This window comes from Manis javanica, chromosome 12 (genome assembly GCF_040802235.1).
Source record: "Manis javanica isolate MJ-LG chromosome 12, MJ_LKY, whole genome shotgun sequence".
NCBI lineage: Eukaryota > Metazoa > Chordata > Mammalia > Pholidota > Manidae > Manis > Manis javanica.
The window spans coordinates 40,534,378-40,552,372 of NC_133167.1; the positions used below are offsets into that span (position 1 = coordinate 40,534,378).

At 40.0% G+C, this 17,995-nt stretch overlaps 1 protein-coding gene across 8 annotated transcripts in view; it reads right to left on the reverse strand.

The window, feature by feature from the left end:
- The window catches only part of ANKRD44 (ankyrin repeat domain 44), a 313,326-nt gene that overhangs the window by 137,985 nt on the left and 157,346 nt on the right, over positions 1–17,995 (reverse strand). The gene's annotated exons all lie outside the window — the stretch shown is intronic.

Here is a 17,995-nt window from a genome sequence, read left to right on the forward strand (position 1 = left end):
TGTATTCAGGCAGCTTTAGTTCTCCAAAGCAGAACAACCATATAAACAAATTCGTTGCTATTAAGACCTAATTAAAATCATTGTGCATTTCCACTATTGAAAAGGGATTGCTAACAGCTGGCCTCTAACCAGGAGCTTGAGTGATATACAGTATTGGGAGCCGAGGGGTGGGTAACAGAGCAAAAGGAATCACCATACCCGGTCAGGTGCAGTCAGCACCATACCAGGTCAGGTGCAGTCAGCCAAGAGGTTGCAGTTCATCCTCTGCCTAAATATAGAGCTACTCTACTTTGCCATAAGCAAGATAAATGGGGTAGGAGATTTAATGGTAGAAGAAGGAAGGGGAAGGCTCTGGGGGAAAGAGTATATGAGCAATAATATTAGTAAAAATAGGTTCTAGGCAATGATACCCTTATGTATCTAGAAGGAGAAACAAAACCTATCTGATAATTATGGAGTGCTTTTCGTTTTTTGTTTTTTTCAAAATGCTTTTTCAAATATTCTACTACTTGAATCTCATAACATCCCTATCAGGGGAGACACAACTTTCAGACCTGTGTTGTTAAGCCTTATTATCACCATTTAAAAGAGGGAATCCAGGCCATTGGATAGGTTATATGCCTTTTGTCCAAAACAGCAAATTGAAGTCAAAGAATTAGGTGTTCTGGCTCCCAACCAAAAACTTCTCTTCTTTATCAAAATGGAAGCAAGAACAGAAGTTGCCTTGGTAGTCTAAAAACCTTTCCATTATAATCCCCAAGAAATTCTGGAAAAAATGTGACAAACATATAGTAAATATCCTTTTAAATGAGTTTGTAAGAAATTAAACAGTCTGGGGTCAGAAATGAACAGTAAACTGAGAGCCAGAGCTCCAAGCACATGGTCTTAAACTTCAAGAAGAAGTCAGTAGACCAGGGGCTTGGGATTTAACAGTTGCTCAAAGACAGAAGATAAGGCAGAGAACTGAGAACTAGGAACAGACACCCTCAAGGACAGAGACTCTGAAAGTGGTCTTGAAGAAAGATTCTTGAAGTGGTGGGCTTGAAAAAAAGCCAAACGTTCCCACAAGCAGCTGGAAAAGCAATGCCTTGGCTAGTGGTGGGGGAATAAAAGTGTCTCCACTGGGCATCTGCATCCCCCAAATCTTCCCTCACGTGGCTTGGGGTTTTACATTCACAATAACTGTATAGTCCAGGAACTTTCAAGCTGAAAAACAGGCTTAAAAATTGCCTCTAGGCCAAGGATACCCCTAGGGTGCTAAGTAGAAGGAAAAAAAGCTATCTGGAGAGAGGTGTCCTCAATCAAAGCAACACCCATCAATTAAACCTCCACTAAAGATGAGCTCACAAGCCTAAGCCACAAGACCCACGTGGAAGCTATTAGCCATAAGTGAGGGTCAGCAGGCACACCTACCAAAAAGAACTTGAGATAATAGAAGAATCAGATAGAAATATGAACAATGTTTAAAATCACCAAAGATATGAAGGACAACGCCCAAGAGAAAAAACAAAGCACTATTGTTTTTAAGTGGACAAAATTCAGGTAAGCAGTAGAAAGGAAGAGTTAAGGGAAAGCAGTATGACCACTTGATGCGAGAGGTCACTGAAATTTTTGGCCTAAGAGAGGTAAACAGAAAGGTAATAAAGGATAGGAAAAAATAAAAAGATAAGTATAGTGACTCTGGGATATGTTTTAGAACCATTTATTCAGGCATATTTTCTAGACATAGACATTTATTGAGAAGTTATACTCCAGACATGGTGGTGGACAATAGGAATGCAACTTAAAAACAGCCAGTCCTCACTCTAAAGAAACTTATAGTTCAATTACCAGTTTCCAAATGTAAGACATCAGAACAAAACAATACCAGGGAAGTGGCAATTAGTGGTATTTGTGATGTTAAATGATTTGTGAAAATTATCAGAAGTGATGAGACCAACTCACAGAACCCAAGAATGGACTAACAGCTACCAAGGGAAAGGGACTGGGGAGGATGGGTGGGAAGGAAGGGATAAGGGGGGAAAAGGGGCATCACGATTAGCACACACAATGTAGTGGCGGGGGGACATGGGAAAGGCAGTATATACAGAGAAGACAAGTAATGATTCTATAGCATCTTACTATGCTGATGGACAGTGACTGTAATGGGTTGTGTGGGGGGACTTGATAATAGGGGGAGTCTAGTAACCTTAATGTTGTTCAAGTAATTATACATTAACGATATCAAACTAAAAAAAATAAAAATAAATAAAAGTGATGAGACCAATGTCTTAGTGAAAACTGCCCTGAACTGCGAATTCTGAAGTGCCCTGGGGAGAAAGTCTAAAATGACAAGAAAAAAATATTTTCCAAATTGGAAACTAAACACATCTTACCCAGGACTCTCTAGAGGTCCTGTTGCCCCTAGTTTATCTGGGAACTTTGGAAGACCTAGGCCAGACTTTTAGGTTAGTGCAAAGCCCCAAGTCTATCTTACAGGCTGATTCAGAGATAGTGTCTGGATCAAAATTAGAACCCAGGGCCAGGCCAAGACCAGAGCAGCAAATAGACATAGTGGGGAGCTAAGCGTTCTGTGTTGTTTGCATTCACTCCCATCTGCTGTCCAAGTGGATGCTCATGACGACCAACAGCTGATGAATGATCATGTAGGACTTTTCTTTTTTATTGAAGTGTCTTGATATACAATCTTATATTGGTCTCAAATATACAATATAGTGGTTCAACAGTTACCCACATTATTAAATCCTCACCCCCACTAGTGCATTACTATTTGTTGACATAGGAAGATCACCTGCTATACTCTCCATGCTGTACTACTACTATCCCTGTGACCAATTTATATTATGATTGAGAATTTTTGTGCCCCTTTATCTCCCTCACCCTCCCCGACAACCCACCACAACCCCTCCTCCATGGTAACCAATAGTCACTTTTTGGTGTCCATGAGTCTACTGCTGTTTTGTTGATTCTATTTTGCTTTGTTTTTATATTCCACAAATAAGTGAAATCATTTGGTACTTGTCTTTTGCCACCTGGCTTATTTCACTGAGCACAGTACCCTCTGGATCCACCTATATTGTTGCAAATTGCAGAATTTCTTTTTAATGGCTGAATAATATTCCATTGTGTATATGCACATCTTCTTTATCCATTCATCTATTGATGGACATTTAGTTTGCTTCCATATCTTGACTATTGTAAATAGTGCTGCAATAAACATAGGGGTACATGTGTCTTTCCAAATCAGGGATTTTGTTTTCTTTGGATAAATTCCTAGAAGTGGAATTACTGGGTTAAATGGTATTTCTATTTTTAGTTTTTTGAGGACCCTCCATACTGTTTTCTACAGTGGCTGCACCAAGGGATATTCCCACCAATAGTGTAGCAGGGTTCTGATTTCTCCACATCCTCACCAGCATTTTTTATTTCTTGTCGATTGGATAGGGTAACTGGGGTAAGATGGTATTTCACTGTGGTTTTGATTTGCATTTCCCTAATGATTAGCAATATAGAGCATCTTTTCATGTACCTGTTGTCCATCTATATTTCTTCTTTGGATAAATGTCTTTTTAGATCCTCTGCTCATTTTTAATCAGGTTATTTGTTTTTTTTTTGGTGTTGATGCATATGAGTTCTTTATACATTTTGGATGTTAACCCCTTATTCAATAAATCATTTACAAATATATTTTCCCATACTATAGGCTGCCTTTTTAGTTTGATGTGGTCCACTTGTTCATTTTTTATTTTGTTTCCCTTGCCCAAGGAGATGTGTCCAGGAAAAAATTGCTCATACTTATGTTCAAGAGATTTTTTTGCCTGTTTTCTTCTAAGAGTTTAATGGTTTCATGTCTTACATTCAAGTCTTTGATCCATTTCAAGTTTACATTTGTGTTTGGAGTTAGGCTGTAATCCAGTTTCATTCTCTTACATGTAGCTGTCCAGTTTTCCCAACACAAGTTATCAAAGAGGCTGTTTTCCACATTGTATATTCATGGCACCTTTATCATATATTAATTGACCATATATGCTTTATATCTGAGCTCTCTACTCTGTTCCATTGATCTATGGATGTGTTCTTGTGCCAGTACCACATTGTGATTACTATAGCTTTGAAGTAGAGCTTGAAATCAGAAAATGTAATACCCCCACTTTGTTCTTCTTTCTCAGGATTGCTTTGGCTGTTGGGGTCTTTTGTGATTCCATATGAGTTTTAGAACTATTTGTTCTAGTTCTTTAAAGAATGCTGTTGGTATTTTGATAGAGATTGCATATAATCTGTAAATTGCTTTGGTCAGGATGGCCATTTTGACAATATTAATTCTTCTTATCTATGAGCAAAGGATAGATTTCCATTTATTTGTGTCTTCTTTAGTTTCTTTCATGAATGTCTTATAGTTTTCAGAGAACAGACCTTTCACATTCTTGGTTACATTTATTTCTAGGTATTTTATTCTTTTTGATACAATTGTAAATGTAACTGTTTTCCTGATTTCTCTTTCTGCTAGTTCATTGTTAGTATATAGGAATGTACCAGATTTCTGTGTATTAATTTTGTATCCTACAACTTTGCTGAACCCAGTTATTAGTTCTAGTAGTTTTTTGGTGCAGTTTTTAGGAGTTTTTTATATATAGTATCATGCCATCTGCAAATAGTGACAGTTTTACTTCTTCCTTACCAATTTGGATGCCTTTCATTTCTTTTCTGTTTGCGGTTGCTAGGACCTCAAGTACTATGCTGAATAAAAGTGGGGAGAGTGAGTATCCTTGTCTTGTTCCTGATCTTAGAAGAAAAGCTTTTAGCTTTTTGCCACTGAGTATGATGTTAGATGTGGGTTTGTCATGCATGGCCTTTGTTATGTTGAGGTATGTTCTCTCTATCCCAATTTTGTTGAGAGTTTTTATCGTGAATGGATGTTGTATTTTGTCAAATGCTTTTCCAGCATCTACTGAAATGATCATGTAGTTTTTAACCTTCTTTTTGTTGATGTGGTATATCACATTGATTGATTTATGAATATTGTACCATCCTTGCATCCCTGGAATAAATTGTTGTGATGGATGAGCCTTTTGATGTATTTTTGAATTCGGTTTGCTAATATTTTGTTGAGGATTTTTTGCATTTATGTTCATCAGGGATATTGGTCTAAAATTCTTTTTTGTAAAATGTTTTTGTCTGGTTTTGGTATTAAAGTGATGCTGACCTCTTAGAATATGTTTGGAAATATTCCCTCCTCTTTTACTTTCTGGAAAACTTTAACAAGGATGGGTATTAGTTCTCTTGGTCATATAGGTTTTTATAGCACTCATGAATACTAGAGGAGACAGTAAATTCAAAGCAACCACAGTAAGATTAATATACATTGGAAATGATTCAGCAATACAGTTTTTTAAAAATTGTTCAAGTATCACAAAAAGAAAGATCTTTTCCCATTACCCAGTAGCTCCAATTTCAAATAGCCTTTTGCGAACAGGTTCAGACCCATGAAAAGACCCAGGATTCTCCAGGAGGAAGGAAGGTAAACCCTCCCTTTCTATGAATAGCCAGAAACACACACAGCCAGCCGGCATCTGACCTAAATTTGCACTATGTCATTGAGAGATCAGTCAAAGGAAGTTCTGTCTTCTGTTTACCAAAGAAGTAGATCAAAGAAAATAGGGAATTTGAAGTATGTACACATAAAGTGAGTTTGATATGGGGCGAGAGGCCATTCTGACAGCTAAAAATACTATATGTAGGCAGGTAGAACATCCTAAGACTCTATTTTGAAGAATAGTTTACTACATGCTTTGGAAATTCTCAGCTAGAAGTGCATGTCTAATCTTCATTATAAAACAAACATCCCATCCTTACATGTAAGTATCTTACATACCAATACAGGCAGATGGAGCAATATTAAAAAAACAAGCCCTGCAAAGCCTTGCTATCATGAAATACAGAAGTTAAATTCCAACCATTAATCCAAACTCGTGCTAATAACAAAGAAGCAAGGCAATAAGTGACAACTTAACCAAACAAGCTTAATGTGATATTGAAAGAGATCACTAGAAGCAAGGAGATGTGTAAAGAAACTCTAAAAACAATATAGATACCTTGGAGATATTTCAAAACATAAGAGGAAAAACAGTCAAAAATGTATAGATTTAAATCAAACAAGACACAAAATGGGAAAGATGTTTAGTCCTAAGGTGGGGAATTAAAGGAAGTTTATAAAGAGGAAAAGAAAGCAAAAGAGAGAAACGAGTATCGTATTTCTTTTTAAAATTTTCATCTTTACTTTCAAGTTTTAACATCTCACAAGTACAGAAAATAGCAGGTCTATATGTTCCCATCAGCAAAATGAAACACGTTAACATTTTTGTTTATCTGCTTCAGAACTCTGTTTTTAAAAATAGGTTTAGGGGTAAAGTGCCATGAGTATCGTAACTTGTAATGTTTCAGAAAATTATTTGAAGTGTGTGTGTATGTGTGTAAAAGAGAAAGAGAAGATAGATTAGGCTGTCTTCTATTCTTCACTATTACAAATGGTGCTGCAATGTACATGCCTCTCTGCATATATGTGAAAAATCTTCCATAGCAGATACCAAGAAAACTTCAGTGCTGGGTCTTAGAGTATACACATATTCAACTTAATTAGGGATTGTCAAATAGCTTTCAAAAGTAGTTTTACCCATTTATGCTCCCACTAGCCATAAATTAGTTCCTTTTCCAAACATCCTTGCCAATATTTGAAGTTATCAACCTTATTACTCTTTGTCAAGATGATTGCCTGACATGGAATTTCATTGTTGCTTGGATTTATATTTCACTAAATACATGTGAGGTTAAGATTCTTTTCATATGTTTACCAAAAGTTCTGACTTCTTCAACTGTGAACTTCCTGTGCATATATTTTACCCACTTCTAAATTCACTTATTAGTCTTTCTCTTACGATGTGCAGTTTTTTAAAATATATTGTTTAATTGAACTTTCAATGAAAACTCAAATTATGCCCTCACCTAGACACAGCAGAGACAGATCAGTGGGGACCCCAAGTCACCATAAGAGAAAAATTTAGATTTATATTCATTATTCATCTTTCATGTATGCACATCCCATGGAGAACATTTTCCTTGTCTGAAATTTTCTATGTCTCAAAGCTGATAGCAAATCTTTGCCCCTATATACCGCACCATCAAACAACTTTATTCAATCATCATTTTCTAATTTGATCCTTAAAACAACACTGTGAGGTAAATATTATTATCCCTATTTCACAGTTGAGGAGCTTAAACTTTGAGATGATAAGTAACTTGAGCACAGTCACACAGCTGTTCAGTCACAGAACCAGGATTCAGAACCATATTTGATTCTATTGTTCATGCTCTTGTTGACTCTGAATAGTTACAAGCCTTGGTAAACAATATGAAAGTCACTGTTCACTACACTTAGTGTTCTTGCCTTAATACTATACATCAAAGAACAAAATTCTCATAAGCAAAATGTATAAGCAGGAAAGAAGAATAAAGCTGGAGAACTAACACTACCTGATTTTGAGACTCATCATAAAGCTACAGTGATCAAGGCAATTTGGTACTGGTGCAGACACATATATGGACAACACACATGATTTCCAAAATCAAGGCACAATGACAATTCACTGATGAAAGGATAGCCTTGTCAACAAATAGTGTTGAAACAGACATCATATAAAAAAAAAAAGAACTAATCAATACCTTGCACCCTAGACAAAAAGTAACTCAAGATGGAATATAGAACTAAATGTAAAACTTAAAGGCATAAAACATCAAAAGGAAACATAGGAGAAATCCCTTGTGACCTTGGGTTAGACAAACACTTCTTAGATATAACACCAAAGCATGACCCATTAAAAAAATTGGTAAATTCATCAAAATGGATAAGGTCTCTGAAACACACTGTTAAGAGAATGAAAAGACAAGCCACAGACTAGAACAAATCTTTACAGCATGAGTTGAATAAAGAACTTCTATCTAGAATATACAAAAAGTCTCAAAACTCACTAATATGAAAGCAAACAGTCCAATTAAAAAATTGGCAAAAAATTTGAATAGGTGTTTCACCAAAAAAAGTATAGCAAATAAGCACATGAAATAATGCTTAACATCATCAATCATTAGGGAGATGCAAATTAAAATCATGTTACATACCTATTTAAATGGCTAGAATTAAAAGGACTGATGACTGATGGTGAAGATGTGGAGAAACTGGAACATTCCTACACTGCTGGGGGGAATGTAAAATGGTATAACCACCTGAGAAAACAGTTTGGCAATTTCTTAAAGAGTTAAACACAGACCTGCTATATTATCTGGATATTCTACTCTTAAGTATTTACCCAAGAAAAATAAAAGTTTATATCCATACAAAGATTTGCACATGAATGCTCATAACAGCTTTATTTGTAATAGCCAAAAATTAGAAACAATCCAAATTTCCATCAACAGATGAATGGATAAACAAACTGTGGTAGTTCCATGTAATGAAACACTACTCAGCAATTAAAAGGAATAAACTGGTATTATATATCACAACATGGATGAATCAAAATAATTACACTGAGTGAAGGAGCCAGGCAAGAAAAGAGTACATGCTGTATGAATCCATTTACATAAAACTCTAGGAAATGCAAACTAATGTACAGTGACAGGGAGCAGATAAGTGGTTACCCGAGGAGGCTGGGGGAAAGATTGGAGGGGTGGGAGTTTTTAGGATTACAAAGGAGTAAAAGGAAGCTTTTGGCAGGCAATGGATATGTTCATTATCTCGATGTGGTGATGGTTTCATGGGTATAAACTTTGCAAATTGTACACTTCAAGTATGTCTGCTTTATTATTTGCCAGTTATATCTCAACAAAACTGTTTTTCACATATAAGCAGGCAAATAAAACATTTTCTGTGTAACATAAAGAAGGGCATATTTAAGAGTTTAAAAAATACACCTAGGCAACAAGGTAAATTCAGTTAAGAGAAAAGAAACGGCAAAATTGAATCAACCAATATTGAGTTCATTTTAGAGGCAATTCATGTTACATTCTGCTAATGTACAGATAGAAAATGAAGTTCTTGCAGAAGAATGAGATGTTGGATTAGTGTACATGCTTTAAAAAGACTCGAGCAAGAGCTCTCTTCAAAAATCCCTTGGAACATTTATATTTCCTAAACAATATCTTTGACAACTGTATGTTGAGTAAGGATATAGAAAATAAATCTACAAAACTGCGTACAAGTTGGAAGGTGAACGGTTTATGCCTAACCTGTGGGTGCACTGCAGCATGTCAGCAGTGGATAACCACAGGACTGCTGGTATCATAACACAGCACCCAGAGATTCCGAAGTGCTAGCACCCTTTTTGAGCAGTCTTTGCCTGAGAAAGCTGATATAGTACCAACCATTCGTTCTGTTGCCCTGAGATCACTGACCAGAGACATTCCTTGAGCGTCAATGGGAACAGAATATGGGAAAAGGCTCTAGTCCTCTAGTCCTACAGAACAGAAAACCGGCCAAGATGCGTGTACGTTATCACCAGTGAAACAGTAACACATGCCCACCCACTGCAAAGAAATCGTCAGGAGCATCTGATGAAAACCCAAGCACGCCTCCACCCACATCCTAAAGGCTTATGAAGTTCACAGTTGCTCCTGCAGCATCCACAAGCATATAAAGAAGTGGCGTCTTTAAATGTAGGGCACTTGTGAAATCGTTTTCATAAAGAAACCCTAATTCTTGTACACACGGTGGGAATGTTTTGGCGCTAAGGGGAACCTGAGGAAGCCCACAGATTGGAACTGCTCTTGGTTGCAATGAGCAAACCAGCAAGGTGAGAAGTCCAGTTTCAGTCGGGGCCCCACCCCGGGCTGTCTCTCTTTAACCAGTTCATCAGCCAACTTATTTAACAAGGATAGATGTCTAATTGAGAAAGGGATAGCCAAGAAAATAACTTAATCGATTGGAAAATTATCTCCTGCTGATGAAAGGGTGAAAAGGAAGTAGCTGCTAGTTTTCATGCCTGTAAAGGGCTGGCTACGGTGAAAACCTGTCATCAGGCAAAGGACCGCATGGTATCAGAATCAAAATCTCAGGAGAGGAAACCTAGAATTACAAAATATTTGAACTGGAAGGACATTAGGGACACCAGAGAGTTGAACTGATTGGCCCAAGGTCATACAGCTGTGAACGGCAGGGTGGAACCCTTCATTCATATGAATGACACACATGTCCTGGAATTCCCGAGTGCCAGGCACTGCGCCTGTGCCGGGATCGCCTCAGTGGAGAGCTGGGTCCCTGCCTCACGGGGCCTCAAAGAATCTCTCTCTCTTGACTCTAGACCATGAGCCATTTCCTGCAGTGGACTAATATTAGATTGAACCCATCAGTCAGCAAAGAGCAGGCACACACACACACAGTGTTAGAAAACACCAGAGAGAGACTATGGCATGAAGGGAAACAGTGCTCAAACATGTTGATCTACTTTGGATAAAACAATAACTCTCAGATACTGGGTCTGTTTCTTTCTCTTTTTCTCTCTGTCTTATGGGAGGGGAGGTGGATAAAAGCAAAAGCTGATAAAAATAGTTGCTGTGGTCCATAGACAATCATCTTAACTAAAAATGATTAGTATCTCCTTACAAGTTTTTTTTTCAGCCTCCTGGTGGATATTTTAGAAACAATTTATATATAATACTGATAATGAAAAATCACCAATGCAGTTACCTGGACCAACGATACCGGATTGGCTGCACACACCAAGCTGGTAACAAAGCTCACCTCTGGGTGGATAATTTTATGGGCATTCTTCACTTTCCTTCCTTTGTCTGCATTTCAACGCTTGTATGTAATACAATTTAGAAACAAGAAAACAAAATTCCTTTTGTAAATAAGAAAAGACGTTCCTATAAAAAAAAAAATAGGTCTTCTCTAACAAGAGCTAGTTTTAAGTAGTTACCTATAAATTATAAAGCAGTGAACATTATTTCCTGTCCAAAGCCTTCATTATCTTACAGCAGGTTTTAAATCATTGGTGTGTGAATGTGTTTCTTTGCAAATGACAAAGTACTATGTTTATGACTAAACATGGGAAAACAGCAGTTGTGCTGTGCTCCATGAAGTGGCCGAAGTACTCCACAATGCATCGTCCGATTCTGAAGAAATCCAGGGAGACTGATCAAGTAGGTATTGTTATCCCCCTTTTTCAGGATAGGGACCGAGGCTGACTCAGAGAGTTAAAAGACTTGTCCAAAATCACACCAAAATTCGCTGATTCTGGGTTTTCTGATACCACGATCTTTGTGTTCTCCCACAATGCCACATAGGGCCTTAGGGACTAGGAAGTTCTTCAAAGGCAGAACCTGCTTCCACCTCACGTACAGCACTTTGGAGGCCTTGGTCCTACTCTAGTCTTTCTTGTCAAGTGACCTGCTGGACAGGGAGACACACAGCACACACACACGCACACACACACACACAACACACACACACAACCTACAACACACACACACACAAAACCCACAACACACACACACACAACCCACAGCACACACACAACACACAACACACACACACAACACACAACCCACAGCACACACACACACACAACACACACCCTACAACACACGCACACACACAAAACCCACAACACACACACACACACACACACAACACACACACACACACACACACACACTTTAATCAGAGGCTTCCTTGTGTAGCCAAAAGAACACAGACTCTGGGGTCATAATGACCTGACTTTGAATCCCTCTTTTGCCATTTTTGATCTGTGTGACTTTGGATAAATAAATTAATCTCTGAAGCTCATTTTCCTTTTCAGTAAAATGAAAATAGGATCACTTCTCTTGCACGTACAAATTACATGTCCAATAAATGTTAGCCATCCAAATATTATTATTATGGACAACTTTCTGGCTTATCCTGATTTTTTCAGTCCCCTTTGGTGATTAGACAAAATATGGAGATTCAGAACACTTTCTGGAGAAACAACTTTACTGGTAAGAACTGATGTTTGATACCAGTGGAGGGGCCGATGCTGCCTACTCAAAGCTGGCTAGAAGCGGCTCTTTGCCTGCCTCCTCTCCCGCCAGAAGCAATCAGCCTGCATGGGCTTGGCCATTGTCTCTGGTCCTACCTCAACTCAAAGGTACCCAGGCCCCCCCAGGCTCCAGAGTTGGGCCATCAGCCACCTCCTATCCACCAGCCCTGTACTCACTGATGCATATGATACTCCGCTTGAAATCCCCAGGGCACCCCAACAACATTATGACCCACCTGGCTAGATGGCTTAGCCCCCAGCATGTTCCGGTATGTTATTTTTTTTCCTTCCTATAATCCTTAAGTCAATACTAGCCTTAGACCACTCCCCAACCTCGCCTATAAGATGATATGCTTAGATTTTAAGCATAACTGGCTTGACATGGTTTCCCTTCCCATCCTAAATGTGGTGAGCTGTTTGGGTTTCCACTCCTGAAATTCACTGGACAGACCAACAGAGCTCTATGACCTTTGGCTTACTTCTTTGTGCCATTTTATTTCTAAGACTCTGTATGTCCTCCCATGTGAGCCCGATAAGCATCTTCTACCTTCTCCTCACCAAAGCAAAGACTGACGGCCATAGTGACCTCCTGATCAAAGGTGAATTTCAGACAGATGGAAATGTAGAAGCATGATACTTTAAGACACTCAACACAGAACAATTTCCTCCTGAGAAGAAGCAGGACATTTGACATAACATAAGGACAACTTTTTATTTTTAAGTCACAAAATAGGCAGCCCCTGTTTTGGAGATTTTGAGTCACCTGGAAGAGTCTTCCCACACTCAGCTCAAGTGTCCTTTCCTCCAAAACCATGCTTTCTTCTGATTCTCTACCCCACATCCTTCCTCCACCCTCCACTCTTCTATCATTGCACCATCACATCTGACTGTCTGTGTTGGTTTTCCTGCCTCCCGCTAAGCAGACTGTGGAAGCAGGGCAGAGACAGTCTTATTCATCTCTGTACCCATCTAGCACCACAGCTGGCATACAGTAGGTGCTCAGTATATGTATCTTGGAAAAACAAAAGGGAGTAATGTCTTGATGTATCTTAGACTCTTTAAAAGAAAAAGAAAATAAGAATTCTTAATTCGAACCCCCAATAACAAAAGGGTTTATGTGAGGGTGGCCTACAGGTTTCTGTGGTGAGCCAGAGAACGGTTCTCTACAAGGCCATGGTTGTAGCTCTTACCCACCTCTAACCTTGATGGAAGCCAGCAGCCCCCTCGGTCGATCACAGGAAGGGCTTAACCTTGTTTCAAAGAAGTCTGACCATCTCAGAAGCCTCAGCCCTTCAGATTTCCTATTGATTCTGTTGCTCTCAACTGGGGCCTAATGGGCCAGTGGGTAAGGTTTGCTAAGAAGATTGTAACAAGAAGCCATGAGGCTCAGCGAGCTATCCATGTCAATAAACTCACCTGTGCCCCCTCCAACGAAGGCTGCCTACTGTGGAGTTGTGGTTTCTGTGAGACCTCACCTACAATGAGACCTAGAGAGGGATGTTATTGTCTATGGTCAGTTTAAAGTGTCAGTTCCTAGAAACCCAGTGGCTTGTGGAACTAGGGAACCGACACTGAATTTTTTAATAATGTGGAACATATTCTCCCTTGTCTCTAACTAGCCCAAACCTGTGTATGAAATGATTAGAGGCTCCAGTTAAAATGAAGCTACTGGTATGAAATAGTTCCAAGCATAGGAAACCTAGATGTTGGAAGAGTGTCATAGAAAGAAGGCAGCACAGGTTGGTGGTCTTTATGAACAGGCCTGCTGCTGGGGAGGGTGCTGGTGATGGGTTCACTAGCACTATTTCTTGAAAGAGGGTTGTGTAGATTACCGGCGGCGGTGGTGGTGGTGGGGTTCCATCAACGTGCTTTACAAAGGACAAGAAGAGGAAGTAGGGTCACAGGTGCTATCTGACTCTTCTCAGCCCACAAAAATTTCCCAGAAGGATGGATTTCCCAAAGAGGCTGGGGTGTGCTGGGGTACCCACATCTCAGACCAGCCATGCCACTCTGCTAGAACCAGAATTCCAACAGAAATTTTATTCAGAGTGAGAAATGACTGCCTCCAACCTGGCTGAGGAGGGACTGTCTACATTCCTCAGTCACTGGAGGTCTGACACCACCAGCTGTATGTAGGTAGCAGGATCCCCCGACCCCACCCGCGCTTTGGCAGCACAAGGTCAAGGGTGGGGTGGGGGTGGAGGGCACGCAGCTGTAATCAAAGGGAGGGAAGCACAGCTGTTGTGTTCCTGGAGTTCCGAGGCAGACCTAACACAGGAAGCCTTTTCCCTCTGTTCTCCAGGGCCCCACTGTGGGTCATGCACAACCCCCAGCTGAAGAGCAGCTCTCAGGAGAGCCCTTCCCCACAGCACGGTCTCTTTAATGAAAGAAAAAGGGCAGGCTTTGCCTCCACAGAGCATGCGCTGTGAAGCCTGTGGTCAGTCTTCTGAGACCACAGTACATTATCTAAGGGAGGTCAAGGTCATCCTGCACAGGATTCCCACACCTCCCCCTGCTCCCCTCCCTGCAGCACTCCCCGCCCCGCCCCCATGCCAATCACCACCACCCCTGCTGATTGCCCCCAAAGCACGGACTGCTCTGACACCGGGCCTCTGTTCAGAAACGCCTGCCTCTTAAGCAGAACCACCTTCCTCCTCATTTTCTCCACCCCTATGATGTCTTAGTTCTTTTACAAGGCCCGGCCTTCCACCACCCTCAGGCTCTCCCAGCGATGCCTTCCCAGCTACTTCAGATTTCCTATTGATTCTGTTGTTCTCTCAGAAGCAGTAGGCCCTCCCTTCTTGGTCCCTGGATTTGTTTGCACTTAGTTGATACTGCTTGGATTTTAGGTACTTCTGAGGATGCAGTACAACCTAGCAGGCAGAAGGACCAAATCCTGGCCCTGCCACCTGCAGCCATAGGACCTCAGGCAAATCACTGGACCCTCCTCTGAGCCATTGCCTGTAAAATGGGAATAAAGACAATAGCTACCTTCTGTAAGATGGAATGAAATTATGCTAATAAAGCATCTGGCACAGTTCCTAGTATACAGTTAGCACACAACAAATGTATTGTTTAACGCAAGTTTTCCCTCTTCCCAGTATGTCCATTCTGGCCAACTGATGGAACGAGGGAGAGAAGACAGGGAGGGGACAGAGGTGAGGAAGCATAAGGTGTTCCACGCAGTCTCACTGAAATTCCAGGGTAATCAGGAAGATACCATCCAAACAGACAGGGGGGATATATGCCCAAAGCCAGATAAACATCTTCTCTAGTAGGTCCTGTTGCTGGAGATGCACAGGATCAGATGAACAAAAACAAAATATACTCAACATTGTGGGAGGTGTCACCTGACAGAAGAGCTGACCAGACAAGCCTTACATCTTTGCTGAACACGACCTCATTGTTGCCACAACTGCTTGTAATTACTTGGGTGACAGGAAGGAGGGGTGAGCACCCACCACAGTAAGTGGCTTATGCAAGGCATCTCATTTCTAGAAAGGAGCCATGAGCCCTGTGAGCAGCTAGGATTACAGGTGGGTAACCAGGAAGACAAATATAAGAAGAGCCCTCAGAACACCAAAGAAGCTCAGAAAATGCAATTCTGTGTCTAAAAGACAATGGACAACTTAGCCAACTTCTGGAGCTTTCCTAGGAGTAACCCACCACAAAATACAATTTGTGGAAGCATTACTGATGAAAGAAGGTACTGGCATACATAGCATCAGGAACCATTCACCCTAAAACCTAACCAATGAAAAAACTGTTTTACAGTAACTATGAGTACCTATTTCTATGTGGCAACATTTCAACTTGGATTTATTTTGATTATACACTTAAAATGACATAGCAATGATGAAAATGATTTGAGTCACTTTATGATATGAACAGAAGGAGTTTCTAACAATTTTTACAATGAATCTAGAGAGAAGGTTTGGGAACAAAGAGAAATGACACTGTTCTAGACCATAAATTCATACTTCAGTAGAGGCCAAAAACATATATGTTAAGTGTACACCTGTTTTTAATCTATACGGGGCTCAAAAATCAGACCCCAAATTTGCCCATAGATCTTCTACTTGGCTGGCACAGAGGTTTTGAAAATCTAAATTGGAATGTTTCTACTGGGGCCACAGTACTGTAGCTCAGCACAGCCCCCTTCCCCTTGCCACCTTTTTACACACTGCAACTGCCTACTGCACCCTGAAAGCTTTTGAGACATCAGCAGAGATTTGTAGTTTCCCTTCTAAGTATGCCCATGTCTTTGGTACAAAACAATGCAATTTGGACCAAATAAACTGCAGTCCAAAAACATGTTCTGAGGCACATGAGATGCTGTAAGCTGTGATGAGTAGTTTTTGAAAACCAGGTTTTGTGATAGGGTCTAGGGATACAAAGATGAATGAACAAGGATCCTTACAATACTGAAATGGCAAAGAAACCAAATGAAATAGAGAAATACTAAAAAGAGGATGTTACATGACATGAATGTGTCTAGAGTAGTAGAAGCTGCTGATTCCAAACAAACAAACAAAAAATTCTTTAGAAAGTAGCATACTTTAAGAACGGAGGAGAATCACCAACAGAGACTGAGTTCTTAACATGTGCAGGCCCTGATCTAAGCATTTTCCATGGATTTTCCTCAGAGTGGGTAGGAACTGATTATCCCCATTTTGCAGATGGGCAATAGTGGCACAGAGAGGTTCATTACCTAGCCAAGGTCACACTGCAGCTGGTAGGCTGCAGGGCCATGCAGTCTGGCATTGAGAGCTCACACTTTTGGCCACTGTTCTGTGTGCCTCCCAGGAACACCTACCACCAGGCTGTACTGGCTTCTTGCAAATACACTTTAGGGACCAAAAACTGTCTTTCTAGTTTAAAGTTCATCAAGCCAATTCTCATTTGCTATTTAGCATCCTAAGAGAAATTACTTTGTCTAAGAATAAAAGCATAATGTATATAAATGATTGGTCTAGTTGTCAAACTATTGGAAATCAATAAATTTGTCATGTTGGTTTATAAATCAGTTACTTGTGTGGTTAGATAGTGTGAATCAATTCCCCAAATGCTAATCGTTCTTGCACTGAGCTGAGAAAAATCAAGTTTTTCTAGGTGATTTGTATATATAATAAAGTTTGAAAAGCATTAGCTACAAGATATAAATGATTAAACATGCCTTCAAGCAGTGCCCTATCAGCAAAAATCACCTTTTTTGAGAACAAACAAAATTATTTAACTAATCATTCATAAATTTCATATACTCACTACTATATTATCATATATAATATTCTATAAGATGCACCCAAAAACATTCATTGTGTTTTTTAAGAAAGAGAAGAGGGTACTCCACTGCCCTAATGGGTCATCTTGCTTACTTTCTGGGATGCCTGTACTTCCCTTCTTGGAACCTCCTGCCTTAGATCAAGGACCTTATTTTAGGGCTAGACCTCCAACTAATCATTAAAGATGACCCAAAATGCACATCAAGAATAGTTTCTACACTTAGAGGAAGCACTGTGCATTGCTAATTCATGGATGAAGCCAGCCACATGGATCTGAGAGCAGGGGTCTTGGGAAATCTGTGTCCAGGTAATGTTTTTAAATAATTCAAACCTATTCTTATGTGTCCTATTTATAAACATCCTCTTTTATCTGATAATCATGAACTATGCTTCTTGGTTGCTTCACTTCTCAGGGCTGGGCAAGTGGAAGAGATTGAAAAATACTTGTTTACCACATGGCTGGCTCACAGCCAAAGTGAGAATATCCTTGTCATCCGGTTTCATGCAAAACACCCAGCCCTTCCCTTTGCCGGGCTCTTCCTCCCTACCAAATTATCCCCGAGGCAGCATGCTGCGCCTAGCAATTTCTATGATCTAGCACCCTTTTAAGCAGTACATGAATCCAGCTACCTGTGCCACATAATTTAG